Raw genomic sequence first — 7,772 nt, 5'->3', positions numbered from 1 at the left:
TTCTGACACTAAGCGTAGAAATATGGTTTGAAATATGAAATACCCCAACCGCCGGTGTGTTTGAAAACACATCTGATCTACACACCTATAAATCCTGGAAAATATTGCACATTTACTAAAGTGATTATTCCAATGCAGACTGAACAAACAGGATATCGATGCTGTCAAAGTCAAACACTCAGGCCATCGGGAGGATAGATACTGGCTATACAGACATCTGCCAAGTTCACAGGGTGCATGTTTACACTGTGAGTTGAAGCCTGGAGTAACATAGGGCAAGGACTGACAAGCCAATTACGGTAAAACATGCTTGTCATGGAGAGGGACCATGAGAAATCTGTTAATTCATGCCATATACTGTGTTCATCACACTCTTCAACTAATGTCAGGTGGTAAATTACAGCCCACATAAAACTTTACATTGTACACATTTTCAGAGACAGCGTATCATCAGCACTTTGATTTTTGAGGTCCTGGCTCTGCTACACTTCAAACATCACCTGTGGTCCTGTACACACACACGCTCACAATTACACAGGGATTATAGAGAGGCCACTGCACAGCAACCACAGCCAGTTCACACTTGCATACACACATGCACACACTAAATGTGAGTTGGCTGTGGTCGTTGGCAGTGGCCTTGCCATAATCTCTCTCTAATTATATACACAGCCAGGCTGACTTTTTCAATGCAGAGACCTGAGAAAATACGACCTACTCATCTTATTTGCACACAGCGGCAACAACCATTCTGGGTGAGAGGAGAGAAGAGGATAGGAGAGGAGAGGAGAGGAGAGGAGAGGAGAGGAGAGGAAAGGAAAGGACAGGAAAGGACAGGAAAGGAAAGGAAAGGAAAGGAAAGGAGAGGAAAGGAAAGGAAAGGACAGGACAGGACAGGACAGGACAGGACAGGACAGGAAAGGAAAGGAAAGGACAGGACAGGACAGGACAGGACAGGACAGGACAGGAAAGGAAAGGAAAGGAAAGGAAAGGAAAGGAAAGGAAAGGAAAGGAAAGGAAAGGAAAGGAAAGGGAAAGAGAGGAGAGGAAAGGAAAAGAAAGGAAAGGAAAGAAGAGGAGAGGAATACATGAAAAAGCAGAAGTGAAAAAGAACAGAACAACAGAGGAATGGTTTTAAAAACATTACCGGCTTTTTGTGTTACTCTTTATATATTATAATTTGTCATGTTACTTTATTCTACTGTTTTTTATATAATTATAACGAATTCTATATGTATATATATATGTATATATATATATATATATATATATATATATATATATACATACATATATATATATATATATATATACATATATAAATATATTTTAGAGCTTTGTCATACAGTTTTCATCCATAATAAAAAAACATTCTATGACTTGAAGTTTTATCCCCTTCACATACCAGTTTCATTGAGTCATTTCACTGCATTTATTAACTGATGCAGTTTGAAATTTTAGACAACATGCTATCCCTTCTTTTTCCAGCCCTACTTGTGAACAGTGTCAATGACATTATTTCCACCCCGGCCCTCCTCCCTCCGACTGTGTATATAGTCTATATGGAGAATGAGCTGAGTCTTTGTTTCCACTTGGATGCCCTGTGATAGAATATATTCCCCTCTCCAAAGGAGGTGTGATGCAGACAGGGTGTCTCAAACAGACACAGGCACACAGTTCTACACAGTTACACACACTATGTAAATAATGCATGTGTCTTAAAGGGTTTCACCCCACCACAGCTGGCCCACTTCAATTAGAACACTTTGCACTCATCTATTTCCTCCTTTCTAGTGCGCACTTTCTTGCCATATCCTCGGTCATTTCAGTAAGTGTCTTTTTTTACTGTTTGCACAGGGAATTTTGACTGCAGTAAAATTGATTTTCTCTATGTCAGCCGGCCATTGACCAATTTGGCAGGTTTTTACAGGATTATGCTACATTGAGATGCATTTACAACATTCTGTCATCTAACCTTGATCCTGTGTCAAAAACTTTTAGAAAAAATAAACATGTATATACTGATTGTGCCCCATGATTTCTTAATTTTCTTGCTCCATTCTAACAGATATCTTTATTTGTTTCCCTGTGTGTAAACTTGCTCAAAGAAGCCACTGAAACACTTGTCTAATCTGCTGTGCAACATGTTAAGCTGTGCCACAATGTCCCCTGCTGTGGTGTTTCATTTCCAGCTGATCCTCAGTTCCACGGTGAGATAGCATTGAAAATCAAGTCTACTATAGTCCCCTAAATTTCCCTTGCATAGTGTTTAGGCATACTTTACCTTCCTCTCTCTATTTCTGTCTCCTGATCTTTTAAATTTAGTGGAGGCCTTGTGTGAACCATTGCTACTCAACCTTAGCACTCTCTCTTTGTCTGCTCCCCCCTTGCTCCCTCTCTACTTCCACTCACCATAAGTGGAGGCCCTGGCCTGGTCCAGTCTCCTCCAAACACATCTAATTACCCCGATGCCAAGCGTTTCCCATCCATCACATTATCTTTCAGAGACGAGGTATTAGCGCTCCCCGTCCCGTCAGCCAATTACCTGCTGCCTTCTGCTTGAGTCACCTGCATTGCAAATGTGACCTTTCCTTAGAGGGCTGATTGCATGTTTCCTAGAGTGTGTGAGAGAACGCAGAGTTTTGAAGTGTATGTGTGTGTATGTGTGTAAGAGAGAGCATGTGATCTCCAGAAGAGTGTGTTGAGAGAATGAAATTGTGAAGATACGTGTGTGTGTGTGTGTGTGTGTGTGTGTGTGTGTGTGTGTGTGTGTGTGTGTGTGTGTGAGTGTGAGTGCATATAAGTGTTTATACATATTATCTAAGAGCATGCATATGCTGCAGATGTGTGTGTAATGCAGATCTACTGTGTGTTTGTGTGTGTGTGTGTGTGTGTGTGTATGTTACTGGGTTGGGGCAGTGAGGAAACCCTCTCAGACACCCTCCTGACCCCCCCCCCCCCCCCCCCCCCCCCCCCCCCCCCCCCCCACCCCCCCCCCCCTCACCCTCCCTCTTGTGACGGGCTGTCGTGAATGTTAATGTTCTGTGATGGCTGTGGAGCAAATAAGTGTTTCTGACACAGTACAGGCTCCTATTACAGGAGCAGGCCAAATGGGCTCGCTGGTGCCTTAATGAGCAGGCAGGTCAGTCAGCCGAAGCCACTGTACCAGTCCCACCCACTGCTTATGCAGGGACCAACCTCAGCACCAGACCAAGGGGAAACACTGACTTCCACTGCCGTCTCCTTACTTAAAGGGATATTTCACCATTGAAAAAACTGATACATCTTTAAATTGGGTCAATTCTGCAGCAAAAATCGTTTTTTTTCATTTTTCATTGGTGACTTCTAGGTCGCAAAAAGCCAGAAAATGTGTTTTTGCACATTTTGATGTAAGACCAAATCCCAGAATGCACTAGCTTCACTGCTCTATGATTCCACTCCCAAGCCACCCTTACGGTTTACAGACATAGACAGACAGTGAGGCATTCAACTCAACTCAAGTGCGTTTCATTGTCATTTCAACCATATACACGAAACAACGTTTCACTGTGGCTCAAGTGGTGTTACACGTTTAAAATATCTAAAAACAACATTATGTAAAAAACGGAATATTTAGTGCACACGCATTCTAGGCTCCGTGAAGTTTAGCTAACACATGTGTAGCAATAGCGCTTGGTGGACTGCAAACAGAGTATAAACACAGCCGTGAATTAGCATGGAATGTACAATGGTCGGCATCTAACAGTCCCAAACTCCACCAGCGGTTAGCAGTAGTTTGATTAAAGCACCCCATTTCAAGTCCGTGTCCGTGTTAACACAGCCCACCACCATGAGTCTTAACCGACAGACCTGCATCTGCTTGGAAGGCTAGCAGGCCTGGTAGTTCCGGTACACCGTTGTTCAGCCACATTTTAACAAAAACACACCAGTCTCTGAACTCGTGTTGTGAGTTTTGTTGAAGTTGGAGGTCGTCCATTTTGTTGTCTAATAATCGGACACTTGCAAGCAGGATGGATAAGACAGGTGGCCGTCTGGCAACACCGCTGGCTCAAGCGCTGGTCTCCATAGCAGGCCAAGCTTGCGTAGTGTGTCGAGTATTCTGTCAGTAATACAGTTTCCTGCATATTCTCCAAAATGTACCTATGTATTCCGGTGGAACACATGTGCAGTAGTTTGAATGCACATAATTGTTGTAAAAGTTTGCTGCTGAAAAGAAAGAACCTTTTAGCTTAGATTCAAGATGGTTGAATCTCAGTTTGCTTTGGCTCGCTTCGGGTAAAGAATCTAACCCCCTATGGGTGGGATGAAAACATGTGGAACTAGCTGGCTTGTAGTACACAGCCTCTTGGTAAACATGCCTCCAACGACAGTAAATCACTATTATTTTATAATCAGAGGCTTTTTTTCCAGACCCACAATACAGAGAAATCTGGTGTCAGGGGGCATGAGGGAGGGAAGCACGTTCATTCAAAAATACTACCGGGGTTCTAGTGATACAAAGCTTAATGCTAATCGGTGAACTATCCCTTTAAGTTTTTCTGATATTTTCATTTTCCTTAAAGCGGTGGGTTTTTGTAGAAGCTGGAAGAGTTTACCTATTTCAGCAAGAATAACTTCCAAAATCTACCAACAAACTAAGAATGAAAAGTGTTGAGTTGCTACTACAAGTCTGCAATTTTAAATTTCAAAATTATAGTTATGCAAGGAGATGTGTGTATGGCAACTACTGGTAAGAAACATTATGTAAATCTGTGAAAATGAAAGAAACAAGGTTGACACATCACAAAATGCTCAGAAGAGGCCAGAAACGCACATTTCCTGCATGGAGCAACTACTGTTTAGAAACTAACGTAAAACTGTTGAACCCGTTTCGTCTTCTTCTGAGCTTTTTGTGATATGTCAACATCGTTTCTGTTATTGTCTGGCTGTAATGCTGGTGTAACATCAGTAAGTCCGGCCTTGAGAATAAATGTCAGTGAACACTAAGTTACCACCATGTTTTTGTTTTTTTGTAGAACAGAGTCACTGTTGTCAAGTGTACAAAAGAGTCAATTTTCCCTCTTTAACACCGATAACCAGCAACATTGACACACATAGGAAGTCTTTACATACCGGTGAGAAAGCCCTGAGAAAGCCTTTACAACAAATCTCATTGTTTGCAGTGTTCATATGAAACTAAGATTCAGGCAGTTGGGTGCTGAGGTCATTTTGAAGTGGGTAAATGCCACCTGTCAAATAGAGTACAAAAAGAGATATTTGGAACATCTGCATGGCAAACCAAGGGCCTCATCCATGGTAAAGTTCCAGTTAGCCTGCGGACACTGTAAACTCAGTCCAAACCAGTCCAGAGCAGCTACAAGCCTCTGAACAAAGACACCGTCTCTCCCTTCTCCCTCTGGATTGTCAAGAGAAAGAGCAGCTTGTAGAGTGAGTCAAACAGTTTTTTAAAAATAAAATAAAAAGGTGGACACCAAGCACATCGCTTGGCTGACTCATCATAATTTAGAGGGAAAATGAATCCCCCTTCTTCACATGAGGAGAGGAGAGAGCAAAATAAAAGCGGAGAGGAAGGAGAGAGAAGGGTAAAGACAGGGAAGCCAGGAAGTGGACATTAGGTTTGATTGAGACGCATGGCAGAGGGAGAATCACCTAGCGCGTCGGAGCACATCCTCACAGTTGGCCAGGCTGTCTCTCAAAACTCTCCAAATAGTCTAAAGTCGACCTGTTGGAGTTACTGAGTCGTCACAGTACATGTTGTAGCCCAGGAGCAATGGGCCCGCAAAGGTGTCTCTTTTCCTCTCTCCGCGGGACTTGTTAGCGCTGCTATTTTGGAACCTCTCTGCCTTCATTCTCGCTGCTGCAAAACACCTTGAGGTGTACCACATATTTTACACAATTTGGATTCTTGTTGAAAAGAAATTCCAACTATGAAACTGTTTTTACAGCACCTGGTACAAGAGCAACAACTACTTTTTATGCATCACAAAGCTACATTTTTTTTCCTTTTCATGGTACATAACACAGTTTTACTTAGAATCACATGTCTGGTTTCTCTAATATGAACAATGGTCGTGTGCATATGCTTTCCAAACACTACTACACAACACATGCCCATCAAAGGACAATGACAAAGCAAAACTACTAAAGGACGGCCGGGAGATGCTTACTGTACAAAATTTGACTTGGCTCTACGCCATATGACAGAATGAGAAATAAGTTTTCTTTCTGAAATACTTTCATAGAACTGTAATCATTCTTTATTTAAAACAATAATTTCTGCATTACTGAGTCAGATCACGCAGCAACACTATTTTCAAATAATGGAAGTGCCATTGCAGAAACTTTTCCCTATAATGAGACTGAAAAGGTCACAGCAGCACTTTAAGGGAAAACCCTTCACATGCAAACAAGACAGAAAGAAGAGCACAGATAATTTACTGAAATACTAATTGGCAAACAGTCTGACAAGACACCCCAGTGCTCGACATTAAATGCCTAACTAGTAAAAGGCCTTATAATGTAGCAAAACTATGTACTGTATGACTTGGTGGTTTTGTACGATTAAATTACATTTTTCCCCAGTTACTTTTATTTTGCAAACAAAACGCACTTATATACACATATATATATATATATATATATATATATATATATATATATATATTTATATTAGTGCTGGGCAAGTTAACGCGTTATTATCGCGTTAATTAGTTAACGCCGGCAATTTTTTTTATCGCGCGTTAACGCAGTTTTAATTATTTCTTTATTATTGTAAAAGTTTGTCGCTCACAGGCTTTGTAAATACTGCATGTTGAATTTTCTTATCACCGGAGTACTTCCAGTCGGAAATATCACCTTGACAGTTGATACCAGCAAATCATTCAACGAAACTCAGTGGCGCGAGGCTTCGGCAGACTACGTTAGATGTAGCGTGTTGGTAAGTTGTGAAGGACATCGGTCTGAGAATCGCAACAACGACGGCAGGTATGAGATTCCCTCAACACGCACCATCACAAGAAGAATACACGCTACAACATTGCTACAACATGTGCACGCTGCTGCTCTTACTGGACTCACTGGGTAACCATAATTATCTCGGAGTTACAGTGCATCATACTGATGAAAAGTGGGCGCTGCATTGACATGCTCTGACTGACGTTGTGCTGAGACATGCACGGGACACTTCATTGAAGTTGCACAGCAGTGGAATGTGCAAATAAAGTCCCCGCAGTTAGCCCAGATAGTACGAATATATACGAAATCTGATCGCTGCTGCGAGCCTTCTGCCATTTGATCATGTCCCCTGCTTTGCGCACGGTCTCCATTGTTCTGTCACAGTTCTGTTACAACGCGTTGGACAGTGACCCTCAGTGTCTCTGCTTAACAGCGCGTTTGACAGTGTCCTGCGAAGTGCAGAAAAGTTGTGTGGCTCTAAACCCAGTCCAGCAAGGCTGCAGAGTTAGAGTAACAACAGAAGAACGTGGACATAGGAAGGAGTCGCTTATGCAACACGTTCCAACCAGATGGAATTCATCTCTGGACATGATAAATACATTGTTTAAATTGAGATGTATACTAAATATTTTATTAAACTGATACTTCGTGAACAAAATGCTGGTAAGTTTTTGCAGAACAAATGTTACGGCACTTTTGTTCATATGGCAGAACATTAAAAAAAATTGCACTATGTACACTACTTTTGAATTCATTCTTTCATTTTGCGATTAATCGTGATTAATCGTGATTAATCGGGGAAATGATGTGATTAATCG

Source organism: Etheostoma cragini, chromosome 6 (genome assembly GCF_013103735.1).
Source record: "Etheostoma cragini isolate CJK2018 chromosome 6, CSU_Ecrag_1.0, whole genome shotgun sequence".
In the NCBI taxonomy this organism is placed as follows: domain Eukaryota; kingdom Metazoa; phylum Chordata; class Actinopteri; order Perciformes; family Percidae; genus Etheostoma; species Etheostoma cragini.
Note: the sequence above shows the minus strand (reverse complement) of the source record.